The sequence below is a fragment of the Ranitomeya variabilis genome, chromosome 4, assembly GCF_051348905.1.
Source record: "Ranitomeya variabilis isolate aRanVar5 chromosome 4, aRanVar5.hap1, whole genome shotgun sequence".
Taxonomy (NCBI): Eukaryota; Metazoa; Chordata; class Amphibia; order Anura; family Dendrobatidae; genus Ranitomeya; species Ranitomeya variabilis.
In genome coordinates this window covers 596,112,545-596,138,797 of record NC_135235.1, presented here as the reverse complement: position 1 = coordinate 596,138,797, position 26,253 = coordinate 596,112,545, and the positions used below count along the sequence as shown (strand labels likewise).

General features: G+C 44.7%; 1 long non-coding RNA gene across 1 annotated transcript in view; it reads left to right on the top strand.

The window, feature by feature from the left end:
* The first annotated feature begins 7,637 nt into the window (after positions 1–7,637).
* LOC143769212 (uncharacterized) overlaps positions 7,638–26,253 on the top strand; it is a 70,524-nt gene continuing 51,908 nt past the window's right edge. Inside the window, exon 1 of the long non-coding RNA XR_013214269.1 lies at positions 7,638–7,667. This is a non-coding gene — a long non-coding RNA (uncharacterized LOC143769212). The remainder of the gene's footprint in view (positions 7,668–26,253) is intronic.

The following is a 26,253-nucleotide window of genomic DNA, read 5'->3' as shown; positions in this document are numbered from 1 at the left end:
GCTGTCACTTCCAGCTATGACTGACATATGGTACCAGGGTTGGCCTGGGTTAGGACAGCAGGTGAGGAGGGGACTGGTTGGTGCACGGGAAGCTCAACTCGCCTTGGTAGACTTTGTCATGAGGACTTGCGGCCTAGCGGGAAATCCCGGTGACACCCGCTAGGGCCAATATTCCTGGAAGAACTAACGTGGTAGCTCCCATGAACGGGCGTGCCACCCTTATAAGGAGAATATTAGCATAATATTGCGAGGAACTTTCCCTGTTATTATAATTGTATTGTTGTACGGTTCACAGTTGATTTGCATTGTTTGATATCATTAATTGTCTCTTATCTACTCTGAAAAGAATGAAACCATCCATTGACTGATCCTGCCTTGTGCATTCTGTTACCTTGCATCCGGTCACCTGCATTACAATATGTCTGCCCCTGGAGCTACAGATGAACATAACCATTCTTCTTGATGTTCACAATGCAGAAATTTGGCTTCAGAAAGGTGGTAGCTCTGTATAGTGAGGAATTTATGCGCAGACTGCTCGCAGCTCTCCACCATCGTTGCATAGGATTCCTTGTCACTGTAGGGACAGAATTTTATTTATTTAGTTTTTTTTGAGAGGGAGGTTCAGATATGCTGGCCTTGGTATAGGATATCCACTACAGTACTGGTTGGGGAGGGAGTAGTTCCCTTTCATTTGCACCGCTATGTGAACAGATGTCTGAGATTCATCCATGTGACATGTCCTTCAGCTTGTTAACTTCCATTCAGATCTTGAAATATTGTAATTAAATCATAATATTGCTGAAGAGGCTGATTCTTGAATGTGAGCCAAATGTTAGAAAATCAGCAGGGAGGACTACATTTCTAGAGCTCTGATGGACAATCCATAATGATTCTGCGCACTTGACTACCTGCCTGTTAGTTCTTAGCCCCATACACAAAAATAGGAAACGTTCTGAATAACCTCTTTAACTATGATGACTTGTCCATACCCATATCATGCACTCACATGCCAATAACTCACATACTTATAAATGGCTGGTAAATATCTATAATTAAGAGCACAGTATGAGGGATTTCGAATGGTCATGATTGAAGTCATGTATCTAAATGGAGATGGGTAAAACGACTTGCACCTCTCTTGTCCGGCATCCCCTTTGGTACTCTGTGGCAGCTGGACCAAGGCAAAATTAACAATTCCTGGTTGCTTCTTGCAATTAGACTGGGTTCACACTGCGTCTGTGGCGTCCGTTAGACGAACTACGTTACATCGCGGCATAACGCGGTGTAACACAGTCCGTTAACGTCGTCATTATGCCCTATGTCAAACGCATCGCTATCGCACGCCTACAGTGGGCGTGCGCTAGCGCTGTGCCGTCATTGAGTGACGGACCCTGGGACGCGAGCTGCAGCATCTGCTAGCTCTATCTGCGCAAGCGTGATGGAATGTCGGCACTTGCGTTAACAGCAGCCCGTTAACGCATGTGTTGAATGGGCTGCTGTTAACGCAATGTGAACCTAGCCTTACTGGTCCCTGTCGTTTGAGGACTAGTAATCTCAAGAGGTACCCTTGATGCCATCATTCGAATGTCAGCCAAGGAAGTTCACGCTGCTGTGGTTCGGCTAAAAGCCTACAAATATCAAAGGTAGGTAATAAAGGTCACTTGAGTTCAGTGGGCAGTCCTATTCATACTAGATGGTGGCCCGATTCTAAGGCTACTTTCACACTTCCGTCTTTTGCCCTTTGTCGCAATCCGTCATTATGGGCAAAAAACGGATCCTGCAAATGTGCAACATCCGTTGGTACGTCGGGCCGACGGTTTGCAACGGCCCCGTACCGACGGATGTGTGAAAGTAGCCTAACATATCGGGTATTCTAGAATATGTGTGTAGTTTATTTAAGATTTAAGATCCTACTGACTGCATAGCGGACTGCAGGAGAGAAGTCAATTCTTCATCACTTTCAAGATCTCTGGCAATGGGAACAGCCATAGTTTAAAAGTTCTAGGCTCAAAACCAGGCTATACAGGCACCTGTGGTGCAGCATATCAGTGTGAGCTTAACATATCAAATCCCTCTTTTTGACCAATTTAATATATCAATGTAGGTAAAATGTATAACTCTGGAGACATATATAGATACTTAGAGAGACAGTAGTTATTTAAAAGGAGTCTGCCACCACTAAAATGTGTTTTAGACTAACTATACAGTGATATAGGGGATTTCACATATGCATTTTGAGGACTGCCGTAGCTTATGATGGGCAGTGACAGTTGTGTGCACATGTGCAGTGATGCTGGCTGTGTCGGCCGCACACACACAGTGGCTGGGTGCTTTCTCTTTCCTGGTTCCTCTCTGCCAATGCCACTATATACCAAAAATGTAGCAAATGGCATCTGGAGAGAGCCAGGTAAAAGACTGCGCCCAGCCATGGTGGGCACGCGCACTTGGCACAGCCAGTCTGAGGCACGCGCATGTCACAGCGCATGCACACACACGATGCAGATTTCGCTGTATGAGTGAGCGCAGTCCATCACAAGCTAGGGTTGTATCCGGGATGCAAATTAAGGGGTTGTAACATTGCACTCAGCTGATCGCTATGACATGGGTGCACTGAAGCTCCCTCATTTGCATATAGATTAAAACTTATTTTCATAAGCACCATACCAGTAACAGTTATATTACTAGTATGATTTTTATAAGGGTGAAGTCCCCTACATCACTGTATAATTAGTCTAAACCCATTTTATGGGGTGACAGACTCCCTTTAGCGTGGTTGTCAAATACTTGTAAAATGTTTGGCAAGCCATTAGGTCTTAGTACCGCAGAAGTTTTCACATTTGCTTACTTACCTTCACGTGTTGACAAGATTCTCAGCTGTGTCTCTCAATAAAACATTGCAAGATGCGGCTGAGACTCAAGTTGACAATTCACCGCTGGAACCAGCAAACAAATCCATCCTAGCCATCCTATTGGATACGGCAAAGCCAAAGTAGCCGAAGATTTCACCAGAGGTGGACAACCCCTTAAAAAAAAATATATGTTTAATGGTTCCAATTTTTGCATCTCGTTCATTAATACTTTTCTGTTTCCTAAATAAATTGTTATTGTTGAAAACCGTGTTCTACACAGCCCGGGATGTAGTGTGGTGTAGCACGCCTCTTATCTGTGCAATCTCAACTCTGATAACAAGATGATTGATTCCAGTGTGGCTGCACATGGATATTACCGATCCATCCTCAGCTAATACACAGATATTAAGTATGCAATGAGTTACAGCTTTTGTCAAAGTGGCAGGATATGAAAATATATGAGGACAATCTGTACAGTGGACAAGCTGCTTGTTGTCACATTTGCGGCAGGATCACAAATGGTGAGCGAACTTTTAATGCCAATATGCCTGCCAGTGCTGCAGAATGATCACCCATCGATGACTGATTTCTGAAGGGTTTAACAATAGTCACGCAGTTTAACATGCAGACACCATTTCATGAAGAACCTGAATCCTCTGAATAGTATTTGGCACATCTTATTACAAAATGATGAAAGTTGTTCAACTGCAAATATGACACAATAGGAAGACAGTACAACTTATATGAAAAAAGCCACAATTGCATGACTTTGTAGCTACTTAGACAACTTTCTGCAGTGGATGTGTAACACCCCAGGTAACCGATTGTTACAGTGGTATTGCCTTCCTCATGGGGAGGGTGATGCCATGCTTGGAATCTAGGAAGGATCCCTTTAACAGGTAACACATACATGCAACATGTTCTGACTCCAGGCCAGAAGGGGGACCTCGGGGCCCGGATTCAAGGGAACTTCCCTATATATTCTGGCTGGAGGAGGAGTTAGAGAGGAGTCTGTAAGAGGAGAGTGAGGAGAGAGGAAGCAGACAGAGAGAGTCTGAGAGAGGAAAGCTGGGGCCATGCAGACAAGTGGATCTGCAGCTCCTGGAAGGAGAGAGAAACAGAGCAGTCTGTAGGAGACTGAAAGGAGAAGAGAAGCACAGGGGAAGTGAAGAGCTGGAGGGAAGCTGCGACTGAGCTTCCTCCATGCTGAAGTGCAGAATACTGGTAGCCAGAAGACCAAGGTTGTGGGGGTAATTGTATGCCCCACAGCAGAGACCAGCGGACAGGAGATTGCAGGTCGCCTGTCCACCATTAACACCCGAAGGCACAGTAACACAGAGAGCCCGGAGTCATCCTGAGAGACACCTGTAAAACGGCTCGAGTTACCTTCCATGCGGGTAGTGTCCTACCAACAAGGGGGACAGAGAGAAAGTGAGGACCTTGTGTGAGGCCTAAGGCAGCAAGGGACTACAACACAGCGCAGAGAGGAAGGCTTCCAACCCCACCTGGCTGGGGGGATTCCTGAATTGCTTCCAAACTGGCCATACCACACCAGCAACTGTGATCCGGTACCCTGGACTGTGGCTGCCTTACACCAGTAAAAAGGTAAAGAGACTGCAACCTTGTGTCTAGTTCTTTCTACACCATCTACCATCTGTCCCTACTACACCGGGAGCCCTGGGGACCCAGCTTCACCAGTGGGAAGCCATACCATCCTTGCTGCAGTACCATCACTTCCCAGAGGACCCCTTTAAGCAGCGTCGGTCACCCCTGATCGAATACCACAGGTGGGGTCACGAACATTCTTATTTCTGATAACCCCTTTAAAGACCTTCCCTTGAATTTGGATGCCCAAGGCCACGGACTGGGTCGCTGCCACCATGACTTCCCCTTTAATGACCACCGGACCCAGTACCGAGTAACCCCAAGGCCCTGGCGGGTGCTCCACATGACTGGTATGACTTGATGTAAGCTGGACTATAGGTTTATTATTATCAAAATGTTTTTTTATTATGCACATTACCTTTAGTGCACATTTGTGAAAGAGTACCACATTTCCAAACTGAAAACGCTAAGACAGAAAGGAAAACACACAAAATGGTTGCAAGATTCCTTATAAATCTTACAAATTTAGTATATTAGCAAAACGTACTAAAATCCGGTGTTTGCAATAAATCGATTAAGCAAGAATAATTTAAATATTTCAACACGGCTAAAATAACAAATAGTTTCTTCAAATTCATCACAAAATGCCACTTTTTCTGACTACTGTAGTCTGGGGTTCAAGTGAAGCTGCTGACAACAACTTCAGATTCTCTTAGGAATTCTTCTAAAATGAAGCTTTGGAGGACTTTGAGGTATGCTTGGGATCGTTGTCTGTTGGAAGGTCCAATGGTGCACACAGCTTCCTCACAGAAGGCATAATATTTTCTCCTAGGAATTTGTAATAATTCCTGATATTTAACTGAAACTATCTTGGCCTGCAGCCCCAGAACATCACCGAGCCACCACCATTCTTCACTACAGGAATTCGTCAAGCCACCATCATGCTTTACTGTAGGAATCACAAAACCACCGATATACTTCACAGTAGACATCACCAAGCCACCGCCATGATATACTATAGGCATTACTGAGTTACCACCATGTTTCACAGAAGATGTCACAAAGCCATCACCTTGCTTCGCTATAGGCATCACTGAACTCCCACCATGCTTCACTGTAGGTATCACTGAGCCACTGCCTTGCTTCACTATAGGCAACACCAAACCACCACCATGCTTCAATACAGACATCTTCAAGACACCACCAAGCTTCACTCTAGGCATCACCGAGCCCCCATCATGCTTTACTATAGGCATCATTGAGCCACTGCCATGCTTCACAGTAGGCATCACCAAGTCACTGTCATGTTTCACTATAGGAATCACCAAGGTACTACCATGCTTCACTGTAGTCATCACCATGCTCCAATATAGGCAGGGTGTTCTTTTCAGCATATGCTTCATTCTTCTTCGTCCAGACATACTAGTACCTAAAAGTTTCACTTTCATTTCATCACTTCATAAAAAATAATTCCAAAACTTCTGTGGCTTGTTTACATGGTTTTGAGCCAACTTTTCTTATGCTTTTTGGTCAGTATGAGTGACACCTTTGTGACTTTTTGTACTGCATTCTTTTCAATTATGTATTCTCATAACACTGTCAAAAGCAGCAGGGCATAACAGACAAGGGTAGTCTAATAAGAAATAAAGGGGTTGAATAATTTTGAGACTACAGTAGTCATTATGAATTACATTTTGTGATGAATTTGGAGAAACCTATAGTTATTTTACTCATGTCTAGCTATTTAAATTGTTTGATTGGTTTATTGCAATCAGCACAAAGGTAGTACATTTTTAATAATAAATCAGATTTGCAATGTTGCTTAAATAATTTTGATTGCAACTGTATAATCTGTACGTCATTCATTTCTAGCTCACCATTGTTTGCGCCATGGTCCTGGAAAGTCATCCTGCTTTTTGTAGATGTACTCAAAGTGAACGTTTCGGAGAGACTTTATAGACAAACCTGAGTGATTGGGGGTCGGGTCCTATTATTGGGCATTCAAACTTTAGAAAGGACTCATTAATGATTACAGATTTCATTGTGGATAATACCTTGTCTGCACATCAATTACTATACCTTCTAGAGACACTTTATGCAAAAAGTGTACAGTATATTACGCCAAGTGCGAGGCCTGAAGAAAAATGGTGTACTTGCAATATTGGGCTTAAACGAAAAGCCTTGGATATCTTCCCTCAAATATTCTTAGCTAAACCAAGATTCCCAATGTTGGAGCCCATATTATGCAATCTAAAATCATGAACCTCAGTGATATAAAGCTTCCATGCCATGCTCCAGTCTATCGCCACCTTTAGTGTCCTACCACACGGGTAATGTCATCTTCAAATAAATGATCATGAAAGAGAAACAATGCAGGCACAATGCATCCTCTTAATGTTCATTACCTTCATCGACAATGGGTTCATCTGAAGGGTCATTCGCTTTATAGGTCGGTGTCTTAATTACAAGGATACTCCTCTTCCATAACAGTCTGAGATCCTGGATAGCTCCATAAATCATTGACAGCGTACTATCTTCCAAATGAATCATACTGACACTCATTTCATTAAGCTGCCAGACTAAAAATGGATGTGAAAGTCAGGCAGAGCGCTTATCAACCTTCATCTACACAAGTCACCACACAGGGGGTTATAGGGAAGCAGTGGACGAACCCCTACAGACCCAACAACTATTATCATCTATATTGGAAGAACTCGGTGGCACTTTAGACTTCAAATGCCACTTACATTATTTCAGCGTCCAGTTTCATTCTTCCTCATATTTCCTTATACATTAGTAAAGGACGGTTCGTGAAGTTTAGATATTAGCAGCACACTTCTGGGTGCAATTACAGTGTAAGCAAGCTAATGAGCAAACAAAGCAGCTCAGAAAGTGAATGAATAATAGAAGAAAGACAGGTGGTCACCCAAAATACCAGGTGAAGCAGCAACAGATACAAGTCAGGGACGTAACCGGACCTGTGCTGGAGGAGGGCAGGCCAACACCATCAGCCATTTCAGCTAGATGTGTGTCCGATGAAACACATTCAGCTGAAATGTATTGCACCACAGAGGCCTGACAGGTCACACTGATGTCCGTGTGCAAATCACTGGCAGCGGGTGCATGTGCAGTGACGTCATGCCTTGCCTGTCAGTTGTTGGCTTCTGTGACGGTTATGGAAGAGGACAAAGCACGATGTGGGAGTGGGGTCAGGTATGTACAATTGTTTATTTTTTTATATTTGTTGGAGAAGAGTCGCAGAACAGGGACATTGTTACTGGAAGAAGCTCAGGATGGGGCACGTTACAGTAGGATGGGGGACATACAGTGCCTTGCGAAAGTATTCGGCTCCCTGGAACTTTTCAACCTTTTCCCACATATCATGCTTCAAACATAAAGATACCAAATGTCAATTTTTGGTGAAGAATCAGCAACAAGTGGAACACAATTGTGAAGTTGAACGAAATTTATTGGTTATTTTAAATTTTTGTGGAAATTCAAAAACTGAAAAGTGGGGCGTGCAATATTATTCGGCCCCTTTAACTTAATACTTTGTTGCGCCACCTTTTGCTGCGATTACAGCTGCAAGTTGCTTGGGGTATGTCTCTATCAGTTTTGTGCATCGAGAGACTGAAATTCTTGCCCATTCTTCCTTGGCGAACAGCTCGAGCTTAGTGAGGTTTGATGGAGATCGTTTGTGAACAGCAGTTCTCAGCTCTTTCCACAGATTCTCGATTGGATTGAGGTTTGGACGTTGACTTGGCCATTCTAACACCTGGATACGTTTATTTGTGAACCATTCCATTGTAGATTTTGCTTTATGTTTGGGATCATTGTCTTGTTGGAAGACAAATCTCCGTCCCAGTCTCAGGTCTTTTGCAGACTCCAACAGGTTTTCTTCAAGAATGGTCCTGTATTTGGCTTCATCCATCTTCCCATCAATTTTAACCATCTTCCCTGTCCCTGCTGAAGAAAAGCAGGCCCAAACCATGATGCTGCCACCACCATGTTTGGCAGTGGGGATGGTGTGTTCAGGGTGATGAGCTGTGTCGCCTTTACGCCAAACATATCGTTTGGCATTGTTGCCAAAAAGTTCGATTTTGGTCTCATCTGACCAGAGCACCTTCTTCCACATGTTTGGTGTGTCTCCCAGGTGGCTTGTTGCAAACTTTAAATGACACTTTTTATGAATATCTTTGAGAAATGGCTTTCTTCTTGTCACTCTTCCATAAAGGCCAGATTTGTGCAGTGTACAACTGATTGTTGTCCTGAGAACAGACTGTCCCACCTCAGCTGTATATCTCTGTAGTTCATTCAGATTAATCATGGGCCTCTTGGCTGCATCTCTGATCAGTCTTCTCCTTGTTTGAGATGAAAGTTTAGAGGGACGGCCAGGTCTTGGTAGATTTGCAGTGGTATGATACTCCTTCCATTTCAATATGACCGCTTGCACAGTGCTCCTTCGTATGTCTAAAGTTTTGGAAATCATTTTGTATCCAAATCCGGCTTTAAGCTTCTCCACAACAGTATCACGGACCTGCCTGTTGTGTTCCTTGGTTTCATGATGCTCTCTATGCTTCAAACAGAACCCTGAGACTATCACAGAGCAGGTGCATTTATACGGAGACTTGATTATGTAGCGCCCCCACTGCCGCAGGGCCGAGGGGTACCCGGTACCGGGCCTCTGAGTCTCTGCTCTGGGGTTGTCACGGTGGCTAGACCCGGTCCGTGACCCTGCTGAGGGGCGCACAATGATAGATGTGGATGGTGGTGGTGGTGCGGTGCAGTAAATAACGAGGACACCAGGTTGCAGTCTCTTTACCTCTTTACTGAAGGCTTCTGGGTCCTCAGTCCGGAGTATGGTTAACCAGGCTGCGCAAGTCCGGCCGGTCCGATGGCACCTCCAGAGTTCCCTTTGCAGGTGGAAATCTGTGCCTTCCTTCTAGCGCTTATGTGTTGTGGTCCTACCCTGCTGTGCTTATGGGATAGTCCCCACAACTGTTGTGTCTGTTTCTCGTGTTCCCTCACAACAACTCGATTCTGATGTTCTTCTTAATCTCGTCCCCCAGATCTTATGGTAGGACGCACCTGTATGACGGGAAGGCTCGGAGCTCTTCCGGGACCCTAGAGTCGCCCCTCTCCACAAGTTGCCCCCTATGTCTGCGTAGGTGATGTAGGTGAGACAGCCAGCCTATAGCTCTCTGTCCTGCCGTTGGTTTGAAGTAATGCTTAGAGCTCTGTACTTCCTCGGCGTTCCGGCCACCGGTTAGTTACGCCTCAGTAGGATGTTGCCTCGGTCTAACAGCACGACTCCTACTGGTATTTCTCCCTGTTGCGTTGATCTCACTCAGCACAATAAATCTCGCTTCTTGTCCTTTCTTAGGGCACCGCCGCTATGAAGTGCAGGCGCGGTCCCGTAGCTTTCTCTCTGATTGCCAGGCCTCTGTCAGGATCCCACCCCTGACAGGGACCCTACCGAATCTTCCCCTACAACACCCTCTGCCACAAGGTGTTGTCTGGTTCCAACCCAGTCAGCATTCTCCCTAACTTCCTGCCTAACCCCCAGTTTTACCAGACTGTGAGGAGTGGCCTAATGAATAGTACCCTTAGCTCCCCCTGGAGGCCAGACTGTGAAATGTATTGGTGTCTGTGATACCTGGTCAGATGAACTCCTTCAGTGCCATCAGACGTACCATAGCCCCCCTTAGCGGCGGAGCCACAGTACTGCAACGACCAGGACTCTGGGGCGCTGCACTCCCCCCGGTTAAATCCAGTACTCCTGGACTGGGAAGAAAACAACAATACATGTCAGCAAAAAGACATACAATTTTGAAAATGCAAGTACAAGTCAACTTTTTAACAGAGCTTCCCTTTATGGGAGGTGAGGACACTTGAACGTTACAAACATGGTTAAATACTTTTAAATAACTTGACTATAAATAACTTTTCTTACCCAACCGGGTATTCTACTAAGTGCCAAATTTTTTGAACAATAATCCAACTTTGCCTTTAAGGACGTACTTGCTAAATCCACTAAAGACCTTCTTATATCACATATAAGGCTAATTAACTTTTATGCATTCTCCTTCTTTAAATCTGCAGGACCGCCTGTCCTAACTGCTCCAGACCTACTGCCTCTCCTTTCTGTTACAGGACCGCTCCTTTCCGCCCGAGCCTACTGTCCTTCCACTACCATGCACAGTATAGAACATATCATTTTTCTTTCAGTTTAGGATCACTGAGCCATCTCTATATGGCTCCTAGGAGGACTCACTACTAATCCCTACGGGTTCACTTCCTGTCCTCATTCTTCTATTAACATTATTGAACATTTCTTACAATCAACTAGTTGGTTACATTTTAACTTTCACATATCAACATCATCAGTACTTTCTTTTCAGGACATTATTGCCATTCAACCATCTTAAGGCAACACTGTTCATAAGTGCAGGATGCGAACATCCCCTTTAAAAGGGGACCAAGTCTCTATGAGGTAGTGCAACTTTTCAAGCTGCAAGTCCGTATGCAGCAAGGACTCCAGTGCAGGTTCCAAGAACCGTATCTTCGCAAAGAGTCCGTCTTTTATGTAAAACCAGTAGAGAGCACCTTTAAGAAGGTGCAAACTATATACAAGGAGTTTGTATCATGCATTGTTCATGATTCAGCAGTTCTGGATAACTTGTGCAAAAAGTAGAAAACAAACAAAAACAATAGGGATCCCGGGTCAACAAAGGGATCCCTTTAAGAGTAACCCTAGACGGGTTTTAGCAGCAAAACGGTGAAAACAATTAACTTATTTACAGTCATTAAAGCATTTTTGCTTACTCTGATGGTGGCTGTGCAGAAGGTGGTCTTCTGTCCCTGGCTGATGCAGCACCTGTGCTGGTAGTTGGTCTCTCCGGTGCCATCAGATCAGCCGGTGTCTGGATTTGAAGGCTAACCCTGCTTGCAAGCTCGGCGGCTGCTACAAAGCGGACGGTGGTGATAGTAACGAGATCTGTCAAATCTGGATCAGTCGGAGTTGCGGCAACAGGTGACGCTCCCTCAGGCTCACACCGGTGAACGTTTCGAGCGCACCATCCTTGTGCATTCCGGCGGCGAGTGTAGGTCACCTGATCCCCCCTTTGCAATGGGTCACCATCTCGACTGCAGCAGGGAGTTTTTACGTTGTAACTAGTAACGAAGACATCAGTTGGTAGTCCCGGTTACTGTATGGAGCCCCAACCCCTCTTCGAGTGGAAGGCTAGCACAGTCCCCCGCTTTACCACGTCGTTCCTATTGTGCACAGGCTTCCTGCGTTGCGTCTTCGGCATATCAGATTGCTCTGTTTCGTCTCGGTTTTTCCAGTGTTGGATCAGACATTGTTTATACTGTTCCCAAGTGAGCACAGCAAGGGTGAGGCTTTCCCCCGGAGCTCCATACGGCTCGTTCCAAGGGGTGTCCCACCGGAGGATCACCCCATCTGGGCCCACATCTATGGGTTCCCCCATCTTGGTCGGTAGGGGAGGTACCAGCTTCCCCATCACATCGGGGTGAGGACCACCCGTTCCACTGTAAAGGCGCGGTTATTGTTGCTGGGGTGAGGAGCGGTCACAGGAGCGGGATCGGTCAGGGGAGCCGGATCGGTCAGGAGAGCAGAATCGGCCGGGGGAGTAGGGGTGCCGTCCATACCTGCGCCTGATGTGATTCCACCGATGTCGATCTGTTCCGTTGACGAGGACACTGGAATCGGCTGCAGCCCGGACCGCGGCTCTTCCGGAGTGGCCTCTTGATGTGGCTCCGCCTTCCATGGCTCCGTGGCTGGGATAGGTAAGCTCGGCTCCTCCACTGGCGGCTCCAAGGAGTTCAGGTCCTTCACCGGCGGTGGACGCGAGTCCACCTCTGATGGGTGAGGGCAAGCCGGGATCACCTCGCCGTTGCTCGGGCACTTGCTGCTCATCGTCGCTGTCTGGCATTCGGCGGCAACGCATGCACCTGGCTCCGCCATTTCTCTGAGGTCGAGCTCCCTCTTCACCTCGTTCCCGCCGTTGCAAATCAGGGGGCGGTTCTCCTCTGCTGCTGGGTGGGTCGTCCTCTCGCAGCAGGAGTCGGAGGGGGCGGTTGCTACTTCTGGCGCCGCTTTGGTAGTCTCCTCCCATGGCACGCCCTTCTTCTTCCTCTGCGCTCCCTGTGGCGCTGCAATGGTGGCGACTTTTGGCGGGAACTTTTGGCGGTAAATGGCAGCACACAGTCTTTACAATAAAGTACAGTACAAGCACAGTAAATCACAGTTCCAAGGCACACATGACCCGATTCCTCAGGCTTAAGTAGATCCTGTTCGTGACGCCAAGTTGTAGCGCCCCCACTGCCGCAGGGCTGAGGGGCACCCGGTACCGGGCCTCTGAGTCTCTGCTCTGGGGTTGTCATGGTGGCTAGACCCGGTCCGTGACCCTGCTGAGGGGCGCACAATGATAGATGTGGATGGTGGTGGTGGTGCGGTGCAGTAAATAACGAGGACACCAGGTTGCAGTCTCTTTACCTCTTTACTGAAGGCTTCTGGGTCCTCAGTCCGGAGTACAGTTAACCAGGCTGCGCAAGTCCGGCTGGTCCGATGGCACCTCCAGAGTTCCCTTTGCAGGTGGAAATCTGTGCCTTCCTTCTAGCGCTTATGTGTTGTGGTCCTACCCTGCTGTGCTTACGGGATAGTCCCCACAACTGTTGTGTCTGTTTCTCGTGTTCCCTCACAACAACTTGATTCTGATGTTCTTCTTAATCTCGTCCCCCAGATCTTATGGTAGGACGCACCCGTATGACAGGAAGGCTCGGAGCTCTTCCGGGACCCTAGAGTCGCCCCTCTCCACAAGTTGCCCCCTATGTCTGCGTAGGTGATGTAGGTGAGACAGCCAGCCTATAGCTCTCTGTCCTGCCGTTGGTTTGAAGTAATGCTTAGAGCTCTGTACTTCCTCGGCGTTCCGGCCACCGGTTAGTTACGCCTCAGTAGGATGTTGCCTCGGTCTAACAGCACGACTCCTACTGGTATTTCTCCCTGTTGCGTTGATCTCGTTTCTCACTCAGCACAATAAATCTCGCTTCTTGTCCTTTCTTAGGGCACCGCCGCTATGAAGTGCAGGCGCGGTCCCGTAGCTTTCTCTCTGATTGCCAGGCCTCTGTCAGGATCCCACCCCTGACAGGGACCCTACCGAATCTTCCCCTACAACACCCTCTGCCACAAGGTGTTGTCTGGTTCCAACCCAGTCAGCGTTCTCCCTAACTTCCTGCCTAACCCCCAGTTTTACCAGACTGTGAGGAGTGGCCTAATGAATAGTACCCTTAGCTCCCCCTGGAGGCCAGACTGTGAAATGTATTGGTGTCTGTGATACCTGGTCAGATGAACTCCTTCAGTGCCATCAGACGTACCATAGCCCCCCTTAGCGGCGAAGCCACAGTACTGCAATGACCAGGACTCTGGGGCGCTGCAATTACACACAGGTAGATTATATTTATCATCATTGGGCATTTAGGACAACATTGGATCATTCAGAGATCCACAATGAAATTCTAGAGTGAGTTTGCTGCACTGAAAGTTAAGGGGCCGAATAATATTGCACGCTCCACTTTTCAGTTTTTTAATTTCCACAAAAATTTAAAATAACCAATAAATTTTGTTCAACTTCACTATTGTGTTCCACTTGTTGTTGATTCTTCACCAAAAATTTACATTTGGTGTCTTTATGTTTGAAGCATAATATGTGGGAAAATGTTGAAAAGTTACAGGGAGCTGAATACTTTCGCAAGGCACTGTATATTACTGGAAGTTGCCCAGGATGGGGAGCATTATACCAGGATGAGGGATATACAGTATATTACTGGAATGGACCCAGGATGGGGAGATTATTTCAGGAAGGGGCCAGAATAGGGGCCATTATTACAGGAAAGGGGCACAGGATGGGGGACATTATTACAGAAAGGGGCCAGGATCGAGGAATTTTATGACAGGATGGGGACATTGTTGCCTGAACGGGCGAATACATATGTCTCCACAGAATCTGGAATGCTACAAGGAACCATACATCTGACAAAAATGCAGGTGAGGGTTAAGTTCCAAATTTTGCACCATGGCCCATCCTCTGTAGTTATGCCGCTGATAAAAGGCAATATGGATAAATCCTATGTTTAGCCTTAATGAGCAGTGCTAAATAATAAATAAATATAGGACAGTGAAATGAGTATGATGACAAAATTCACCATTGAGATGGTGCTACAAAGTAAACTGTAAACAATTGGCCCTGTAAAGTCAGTGTCACTTAGTGACTAGGAACTATAGGTGCCTATCCAATCCCTCGAAATAGGGATGCCATAGTCTTTCCCTGCCCCCTGGATTACTCCTTAAGGTGGAGACATCGGGGTCATGTGCCTTGCTATGCTCCTATATTAACCCTTATCTGTTCCCTCCCCCACCCAGGGAGGTGTGAGGCAGAAGTGTATAAGATAACACGAACCAGACAAATAAGGGAAGATCAACAGGGATAAATGAATACTACAACATACAAAATGCACTCACCAAACAACAGAGTGGAACATAGGGGAGGCACAGAAAGGTGAAACCAAATAAGAGAGGATGAGGGTGAACACACAAACAAACTCCATGCAACATTCTGCTGAACAATTCTCCAAACACATACTCTAAATACAAACTTCACCTCTAACTCCTATCCAGGCAATAAGAACTAACACTGGCAATTCCCAATTGCCAGTGGTGAGCAAATATAACAGTGGGGAGTGGCTAACACTGAACAGCTAAGACAACCCAGGTTGGCGAGATCCAGGAGATTAACTGAACTAATTTACCCTTGCGCTGCCAATGTAAGGAAAAAACCTGCACTGTTGAATAAATTGGTGAAGTAGTTCTAATCAGTGCAGGATCTCAGGACCCTCAGAACTAGGTTTATCTTGATGTGAAGCGTGATAAGACTGGACCAACCTGATTGCATGGACATCCAACTTTGGTACCCACATTTTCTCCTCTGGACCGTGACCCTTCCAATGTTCCAAAAATTGAAGAGACTGGTGTACAAAGCAAAAATTGATCATCTTTATTATCTGGAATTCCAGATTCCCATCAACAATGACTGGGGAAGGTGGTGGTGACAATGATTCATAGAAAGCAATTTATTTATTGAGAAGTGATCGGTGAAACACTAACCTCCACGCAACCTGGGCTTCTTATTTTTCCGGCGGCTGTTTGTGGTAATGTAGGGATGGGCCAACAAAATGACCCATCCTCCCACAAAAAAAACCCACACTCCCCTTTTGTAGCAAACTGCTGGTGGACCCTTGTAATAAGTTGACCCCAAACGCATAGGTTCCTCAATGGACTCAGGCCTAGGTAAATTAAATACATGACTCCCTGAAAATTGAGATGTTACCGTTTGTCTATCTTTGAGTCGGTGGTCTACACGGATCATTAAAGACATGGCAGTCTCCAGGGAAACTGGGGTCTTATTCAAGACAAAGGCATCTTTTACCTTTTCTGACATCTCTTGACAAATTTCACTTCGGACCAGGGGGTCAGTCCACCTAGTGTCCGTGGACCACTTACGGAACTCAGAGCAAAACTCCTCTGCTGGCCAATATTGCTGCTGAAACTCACTTAATTTAGACTCGGCCAGATAGACTTGGTCGGGATCATTATAGATTAGACCCAGAGCTGTAAAAATACCTCAACTGCTTTAAGCGACTGGAAATCAGTTGAGAGAGAAAATGCCAAAGCTTGAGGGTCGCCTTGGAGCAGTGAGATTACAATCCCCATTCGTTGCTCCTGAGAACCCGAGGAGTGAGGACAGAACCTAAAATAAAGTTTGCCGGCATCCCTAAAGAACACAAACTTGTCCCGACCCCTATTGAACCTATCCGGCAAAGCTATCTAGGGCTCCACCAGGAGTTGCCCGGGAGCTGCGGGCTCAAAGCCTGGAGTCAATGGGTGCTGCAAAGCCACAGAGCATAAGTCGAGGCTGAGTTGTTGTAGTTGCCCTGCCAGAGCAGCCACATGATTCATCATGGATCCAAAAAGGTACTCACTGTGACACTGTGTCACAGTGACTAGGGACTGAGGGCACCTTTCCTTCCCAATCCCTTGAACTAGGGGTGCCCTACTCTATCCCTACCCCCCAAAATTACTCATGTGACGTCGGAGTCACATTTCTTGCTATGCTCTGATATTAATCCGAATCTATTCCTTCCTCCACCCAGGGAAGTGTGAGGTCAAAGTGTGATGGATAACACTTACCAGACAAACACGAGAAGTACAGGGATAAATAAATACTACAAACATACAAAATACACTCACCAAACAACTCTTCAAACGCCTACTCCAAACACCAACTTCACCTCCAACTCCTAATTAGGCAGTAAGAACTATCACTGGCAATTCCTAAGTGCCAATGGAGAGCATATATAGCAGAATGAGATCAACCGAACTGATTAACCCTTGCACTGCCAGCAGATTAGCCAGTTTTCACCATCAGTGTTTCATCAGTAAAATTTCTACTGATAAAAAAAGATAAAAAATGCAAAGTTTCTATCCACTATGATGTTAAAATGCATTGCACACGGATGGCATTGCACATGGATGGCATCTTCGTGCTGGTCATGATTTTTATGGACCCATATGGGTGATTTTGCTCTCAGACTTGGATCAAAACATACACGTATTCCTAATTTTTTTTGCAGACACTCAGCCCATGAAAAAAAAAATGAACATGTTAACAGCACCATAGACTGTAATGTTTCGGTGTCATAGTCCTTCAAAAACACAAATAGGACATGTACTAGATTCTGAATGAGGCATTGCTTTCACGAGTGTGTCACATCGTCCTAGGAGATCTGTGGTTATGAAATCATTACATATTGTGAATTGCAGGTCTTCCATATAGCCTTTGTGTTTTGTTCTCAATATTAAATGGATGTCGTTTACTTTGGTGCTGAAGAGGTTAACGACTCTTTTTTATGCTAGTTAGAGACATGCAGCTTCATCTCCTGACCTACTCATTTCCACTCTATAAAATCTGGCCAGACTTTCTCTTCCTCGCCACTAAAGTTTACTTCCTGGTTCGCTGGAGTTGCTGTGCTAAAGTTGGAGATCGTTGTTGTTGCTGGAGATTGTTGTATGCTGTTTTTGGGTGTATGCTTTCTTCATTATCTTATTCCCATTTGGTTTGTACAATCCTACCCTTCCCTATATTCCTCTCTACCTCTGGTGAGTGTTTTTATATGTGAGCTGTTTTTGTTATCCCTGTTTGTTTTATGCACTAGCATTTCTGTCCCAGGACTCCAGGGGGAGGGGACAGCTTAGAGTATAAAAGGAGAACAGTAAGGCTAGTGGCCCAAACCTCCTCACCTTCAGAGGCATCTTTGGGAGCAGGGATATTTAGGGCCCCAGCCCTAGGGATGGTGCAGTGCCCCTTTCCCTATTCACGTATAGTTACAGCAAGACAATTACAGGTCACATTTAATCAAAAACCCTTCAGGGGCAATGAAGGGTAAAAAATTGGAGTAATTTTTTTGGGACTGGAAGAAAACATTTTGACAATAAATCGAATTAATGCTTGTGCTTTGAAACAACCTTCTCCCAGCTTCTTTGAAGATAAGAGAAGAATGGATTATTATATGGTCAATGTAAAGCTTACAAAGTTTAGAATCTCAGGACACAGTACACTTTCTGCCCCATGGATCCACACCAACCTAAATGCTCTTTTCACGGGCTCACTCCTCTTATACGTAAACCCTAAAACCATAAGTGCCCTTTTAGTGCCCTCTTTCCCCCTCCAGACCGTGTCCTCTCCTACCCTGCATTCACTGGTTATCTGATTGACTGTTCATTTGATAATCTTGATGGATAATTTATCTCTTTAAGATGTAGAGTTACATTCCCTGATGATGGTGTCCAATCACATATGTGATTCAGCATTGCAGGACATGTTGGGAGTTGTAGCTATACTGAATTGTCACTGGCTGATCTTTGTGGATGCCAGGCTTTCATTTTTCAAGGTACCCAGGCGGCACCTACTGAGCAGACAGCATTCACTTTGTCTCCATTATAGATCGGAGCTGTGCCGACTCTTCTCCGCTCAGTAATGCGCTGAACAGACATCAGTGCCATCTGATACAGTGACTGCGCCGTTACCTTACCCTGAGTGACTCATCCCCCCTCACAATTACAATTTTGAGCATTAATGCCTAGCTGGGATTATTTATTTTGACAGGACACTGCAGGATAAACAGAGTCGATGAAATCTATATTGACAGTTACCATTATGTTGCTGTTATGACTAATAGAAGCTGACGAGAAATAAAACTAAATACGAGGAGGCGGGATATTGGGTCAGAGATGGAAATTCCACCGGCCTAGAGTAATTCTTAGTGGTAGCAGCCTGATCTGATCATTTCGGATCAATGCTGGTAATGATTGAAGCGCCTTGTTGGATGGATATCCAGACCGGGACTCTTTATCACATGTCAGAGGCTCATCACATCTGTCAATCATGTCTAAATGGTGCATTGGCCAACAACGCCGTCTCCACAAGGGTTCACTAAACTGCTCCATGTAAATGCCAATAAGCATTACAGGGAACGGCAAGTAAAAAAAATCAGTACTCAACACTATTGAGAACTCATGTAGGGTACATCAACATCAGTAACTCCACATACATTAGTGGGGTATCATGCCTCATAAGGCACCTTTATTTTTTATATCCTATTTCAATCAATTATTTTGTTGGCACCACAAATGTAAATATTATTTACGTCTATAATTAATATTTATCTCATTAGCGCATTCTAATGATAGAACCTGATGATACTACAGAGGTAAGCAGACTCTAATTATGTCTTCCGGATGAAATAATCTGTCACAGATCACTTTTACATAATGTTAGAGATCCCTTGAAGGGAATCCGTCAGCAGCTTTTTGCTATTAAACCTAAGAGCAGCATAATGTAGGGGCAGAAACCCAAGTAATGTGTCACTTGCTCAGCAATTTGCTGTAGTTATAATACAATCAGTGTTTTATCAACAGGAGATTATTTCTAGCGGACTAGGTCTCACATACAGACCAGTCAGGCTAATTTTTATAACCCCACCCCCACCAGTGATTGGCAGCTTGCCGACAATATACACTGTACACAAGAAGCTGCCAATCAGTGGTGTGGGCGGGGTTAAACACAGCTCAGCATTGGCACCACTTCTACATCTACAGCAGAGAAAACAGGGATTGTTAATGAGTTAATGAGACACAGATGCTGACCCATCACTGCCATCATCTATACTCCAAGTGATTAAACTGTGATATCAATACAGTTAGATGCAGGAAAACAAACTGGGAAAAGCAGGGGTTTAGAAGCCATTTATATTTAATTGTTTTTTTTTTTAAAGGAAGGCAGCCCCCTAATAAACTGATTTGAAACATTTTATACCTTTCCATGTTGGACAAAATTATAGATATGAAAAAAGTATATTACTCTTTAAATACAAAGCTGGGGCTACCCGGTAATGTCAAGCAACCAAAACCAATACAATTTTGCTATAAAAAAAAACAGATAAACTGCAGACAAGTCACAATTGCATGTAGCTTCCTATAGTAAGACATGTGTGCGACCAGCAACGAAAAAAATCCAATATATTTAGAATTATTTGATACCTTGTGTTGCAGTTGCACCATAAAAAAAATCATTATCTCAATGTCATGCAGCCCTAGCCTATATAGATCAATGGTGAAAACAAAGCAATTTCTGCCTTACACTTTAAAAGAGGTTCTGTGGCAGCTGAGGCTTGGATTATAAAGTAAAAAATATTATAAATGTTAAGACTAATTTAAGTCACTTTAGAGTATTGTGACCATATAAAAATATGAAGTTGTAGCCAGACTGCATTAATAAAGGTCCCAGAACTCGGAGGTAAATCCTAATATTATTATTATTTATAGCTGACCAGAAATGATCCCACATACAAAATAAGAAATGATATCCTAGTGTGCTGATGTTCCAATTTTGCTGCAGACAATAGTAAAGCTGAATATTTCCATTGCGTGATTACTGTACAACAAATCCACTAATGGTCAGATCCGGCATTTACATTATTTATAAGGAATATTGTGTTTTTGGTGTTTGGGAAATAAACATGTTATTATCAGGAAAGGCGGCTTTAATTTCCGCTCGTCTCCCTATTAGTGCAGCATGATCATTAACACCCAGTTGTTCAGTAAACCAAAGCAGATAGCCAATTAAATTAAATGAGTAGAGCGAGGGGCCGGGAGATGTTCCTTCATCACTTCCACGCCGACAGCGCGCTGAGAAATGACAATAGAATCTTTTACAAGCAACTAAAATTAACATTTTCATTTCATTGTCTTCTGCGAGCACTTAAAGCCCATTGTCCACACAAAGCTGCGTTCATGAATTTCTAAAACTAGTTAATGGGATGGAACCTGATCTCGATTTAGTGTTTAACTAGTTCAAAGCTCGAGGATTTCCTTATAGTATAGATTGTCTTTGTGTGTGTAGAGAACTCATGCTAGTATTTATTATTATTATTATTATTATTTATTATTATAGCGCCATTTATTCCATGGCGCTTTACATGTTAGGAGGGGTATACATAATAAAAACAGGTACAATAATCTTGAACAATACAAGTCGCAACTGGTACAGGAGGAGGGAGGACCCTACCCGCGAGGGCTCACAGTCTACAAGGGATGGGTGAGGATACAGTAGGTGAGGGTAGAGCTGGTCGTGCAGTGGTTTGGTCGATCGGTGGTTACTGCAGGTTGTAGGCTTGCCGGAAGAGGTGGGTCTTCAGGTTCTTTTTGAAGGTTTCGATGGTAGGTGAGAGTCTGATATGTTGTGGTAGAGGGTTCCAGAGTAGGGGTGATACGCGAGAGAAATCTTGTATGCGAGTGTGGAAAGTGGAGATAAGAGGGGAGTAGAAAAGGAGATCTTGTGAGGATCGGAGGTTGCGATTTGTTGAGATTTGTGAAATCTCCTGTAGATTCATTAATTTTTCTCTATATATACATTTCTGGATCATTTATAAACATTTGAATTATAAACGACTTTAGTGCAGCGCCCCAGAGTCCTGGTCATTGCAGTACTGTGGCTCCGCCACTATGGGGAGCTATGGTGCGTCTGATGGCACTGAAGGAGTTCATCTGACCAGGTATCACAGACACCAATACATTTCACAGCTGGGCCTCCGGGGGGAGCTAAGGGTTCTATTCATTAGGCCACTCCCCACCATAGTGGGTAAACTGGGGGTCAGGCAGGAAGTTAGATCAGAAAGCTGACTGGGTTGGAACCAGGCAACACCTTGTGGCAGAGGGTGTTGTGGGGGAAGATACAGTAGGGCCTCTGTCAGGGGTGGGATCCTGACAGAGGCTTGGCAACTTGAACGAACGTAACGGGACCGCGCCTGCTCCGGGTAGCGGCGGTGCCCAAGGAAGGACTAGAAGCGAGATAGATTGTGCTGAGTGAGAAACGAGATCAAGCAAAAGGAGAAATACCAGTAGGGGTCGTGCTGTAAGACCGGAGCAACACCCTACTGAGGCGCACTACCGGTGGCCGGAACGCCGAGGGAGTAGAATAACATTCAGCTTCAAGCAATACTCCAAACAGCGGCAGGACAGTCAGTCTAAGGCGGGCTGTCTAACTTAAATCACCTATGCAGTCTTGGGGGGCAACTTGTGGAGAGGGGCGACTCTAGGGTCCCGGAAGAGCTCCGAGCCTACCCGTCATACGGGTGCCGTCCCAACCAGAACAACAGGGAGGGACGGAGGATTAGAAGAACATCATTTAATCGAGTTGTGAGGGAACTTAAGAAACAGACACAACGGTTGTGGGGACTTTCCGTAAGCACAGCAGGGAAGGACCACAACACAGCGCTAGAAGGAAGGCACCGATTTCCACCTGTGAGGAGAACTCCGGAGGTGCCATTGGACCGGCCGGACTTGCGCAGCCTGGTGAACCGTATTCCGGACTGAGGACCCAGAGATCTTCAGTAAAGAAGGTAAAGAGACTGCAACCTGGTGTCCTCGTTATTTACTGCACCGCACCACTACAGCCTCACCCCCATCTACATCATCCACTCCTAGTAATCCCCTGTGCGCCCCACGGCAGGGTCACGGACCGGGGCCTAGCCTCCGTGACAACCCCAGAGCAGAGACTCAGAGGCCCGGTACCGGGTACCCCTCGGCCCTGCGGCAGTGGGGGCGCTACATTAGCAAAAAATTCAGTGTGAAGACAGGGTCATTTTTGAAGAAATAACCATGCATGACATGATGTCTTACCTGCACGTATGATCGGGGAGGTTTCTGTTAGGCCGTTCCCACCAAGGTGAGCATTACAAGAGCTTGATTGCCAACCATGCGTAAGAAACATTGTATGGCGATTTGTAGGAAACATGGTTGTCGATGTACTTCTACTGTCTGTTTCCATGGACAAGGGGTAGACAGAGTAAGCAACCGCTGAGGGCACCTTTGGAAAAGGATGGTGCACTGACACATATTGTGTCTGGAGTGTATTCAGACTTTAAAGCCTGGTGAGTCCCAAAAGGCTCCTTTACCCTCTGCACACTTTTGTTTTGTGTGTGTGTGTGTATGCATATGATTAATGAGAGCTTGTGGCAGCATTCCTAAGGAATCTTAGTCCTTGTCTATTGGCAGTAGCTTCCAGTTGACTTATGCTTTATTCTTGAGTTGTCCAGAGAGTGGTCCAAAACGTTAAGGGAAGAGATCACTGCTTTGCAAAACTGAGGGAAAAGGACACAAAAAGACACAGACGCATTTGAGTTAGAGTATTAAAAGGGTCACACTGGCGCTCATCCTAAGAGCCAAAAATTAACCTCAGCTGCTGGGATCAGGACAAAGTAGTGCCAACTGTGTCTATAATCATAAAACTGTAATACTGTATCCATCCCGCGCTTAAGGATAAACCACAAGAGAAAAGTTTCCAGTAGGTCTGACTACTTACTTATACCAAAGCCTCAAATTCCACTCAGGTAAGTAACTGTGTAAATACCTGCAAAAACAACTGGTTACGAACACCACTATAGTGTATGCCTGACAATTCTACCCACTGACCACAGCGGTCAAAACAGTATATAGCTGCGAGCTTACCTATGTGTATTGGGTGCTGCGGCGTGCAATGTAATTTGATATCTGCGCGGTGCAGGCTCCCTTGTTCAAGGCAGGCGTCCGGGGCTGTGGCGCTGTATACCAGATAGTGGAGCGTGATGTGCTGCCAGGGATGCTCCGGCCGGTAGCGTGCCTGGATATCGCGCGGTGCAAAAGAAAGATGGCCGATAGGCTCCACCTACTAGTGATGTCACGTTCAGGATGGAGCGCTGTGGTGCTCAAAAAGAAAGGGAATGTAGCTAACCAATGCGTTTCAAAGAGACACGATCTTCTTCCTCAGGGTTATCGCTCCCTAGAATGTCCCTGCCATATATACTCTCTAGCTGAGTTCATGTGCCACCCATTCTTTTAACCCCCGACTATCTAGTGCTTGTGTGTTAATGTATTCACACCCTAACACCAATCATAAAAGGTTAGTAAAAGGCTAAGACATTTGCCTACAAATATATACATGATGGATATTGAACATATGCACTCTATAATAATCAACTGCATTAATTTGTACTCTCTATATGCATTTTAAAACCACATTTTTTTATAACATTAAAATACAAATATTCCCCCCAAGTCAGTGATACATACAGCTATAGAAGGGTCATTTTCCAGTGTATATAATATTATTACTGTTCAAGAAAAAATATAGTGAAGCATGATGGTGACTTAGTGATGCCTACAGTGAAGCAGGGTGGTGGCTCGGTGATGCCTACAGTGACGCATGGCAGTGGCTTGGTGATGTCTGCAATAAAGGATGTTGATGCCTTGCTGATGCTTTGGGCCTGCTTGGCGTCCTTTGGCACTGGAAGCTTGCAGCATGTGGAAGGAAATTGGATTCAATCAAGTATCAAAAATTTCTAGAAGAAAATGTCATGTCTTCTGTGAGAAAGTTGAAGCTTTCATCAGAGCAACAGCCCCAAGCATATCTCAAAGTCCCCATGGCCTGGTTTCAGATGAAGTCCTGCATGATTCTGGAGTGGCCATCACAGACACCTGACTTGAACCCCATTGAAATTTTTTTGTGGAATTTCAACTGATGGTTACAGCATGCAAACTCAAGAATATTGGCCATGAGAAATGGCATAACATCCCACAAGAACATGGCCAGAAGCTGCTGTCTGACTATGCATCACGTCTGCAGCAGGTTATTACAGCCAAAGGTGCTCTGCTAAGTATTAAAGACAATTGTCAAGAAGGGGTGAATTATTATTTTTACTATAGTAGTCAGTAAAAGTGGCATTTTTTGCAATTGTGATATGAATTTTATTGAGTTACTTACATTGTTCATATTTCAAAATGGCAGAAAGTTTTATACAAACCCTCAGGAAAGGAAGAAGGGCTGGATTTCTGGAGTCTGTAAGAAAAATTTATAAAGGCTTGAACACCCAGTTATATCCCTGTTATAATGGTTTGACAAATGAGGCACTTTAAAGACCACACAAAGGAGTATGAAGAGTAATAACAAAATGAAACTAAAATAATTTTATAGAAGGGATAAAATCAGATTTTTATAATTATTACTATTATTAGTTGGGGCAGGGGGTCTGCCCTCCGTGCTCAGAAAGGGTTGTATGATACTAAATTTTGTCATATATTACACAAGTATCACTCATCATATGGATCCAGGTTAAAATCTAAGAGGAAGATCCTGGTTAAATTATGACAATGAGATTTTGTTATGAGCTTCAGTAAATCCAATGGGCGCTTGAGATAATAATATTGTCCTGTAATACTGTTGGGCGGCACTAAATCAGCACGATTCACGAGCAGCAGGAGGGGTGCATCTTATTGAAATTCATAAGGTCAAAAAGAAAGCTAAAAATCAATTTAGAAGCTATGAAAATGTAGGTTACAACTATATTCAGCAGCAATAAAAAACATATAGGAAAAAAAAATCAGTTACAGAACATGAGGGGCCGGGGGACGAGAGAATTATTATCTGTACATATGAAGGAGAAGGAGAACATTTCATTTTGTCAGATATTACCAAATTCCTGAGTGTAATATAGGAGATTCTGTGATATGCACCTGGCTGGTATAACCTGGGCATCTTATGGCTATACTTTTCTATGAACATCTTGTATAAGGTTATAGAGCTTTTTAACGTGATATGGAGCATGCTGATAAAACCTGGGTATATTCTGAATAAATATAGGTACAGCTTGTTATATACTGGTGCGTACTGTGGTACACACACAGTATATACACTGCTCAAAAAAATAAAGGGAACTCTAAAATACCACATCCTAGATATCACTGAATGAAACAATCCAGTTGAAAATCTTTATTCATTACATAGTGGAATGCATTGAGAACAATAAAGCATAAAAATGATCAATGTAAATCAAAATTAATATCCCATAGAGGTCTGGATTTTGAATGATACTCAAAATCAAATTGGAAAAACAAATTACCGGCTGATCCAATTTCAGTGGAAATGCCTCAAGGCAAGCAAATGATGCTTAGTATTGTGTGTGGCCTCAATGTGCCTATATGACCTTCCTACAATGCCTGGTCATGTTTCTGATGAGGCAGCGGATGTTCTCCTGAGGGATCTCCTCCAAGACCTGGATTAAAGCATTAGTCAACAGTGTGTGGTGCAACGTTGCGTTGGAGGATGGAGCAAGACATGATGTCCCAGATGTG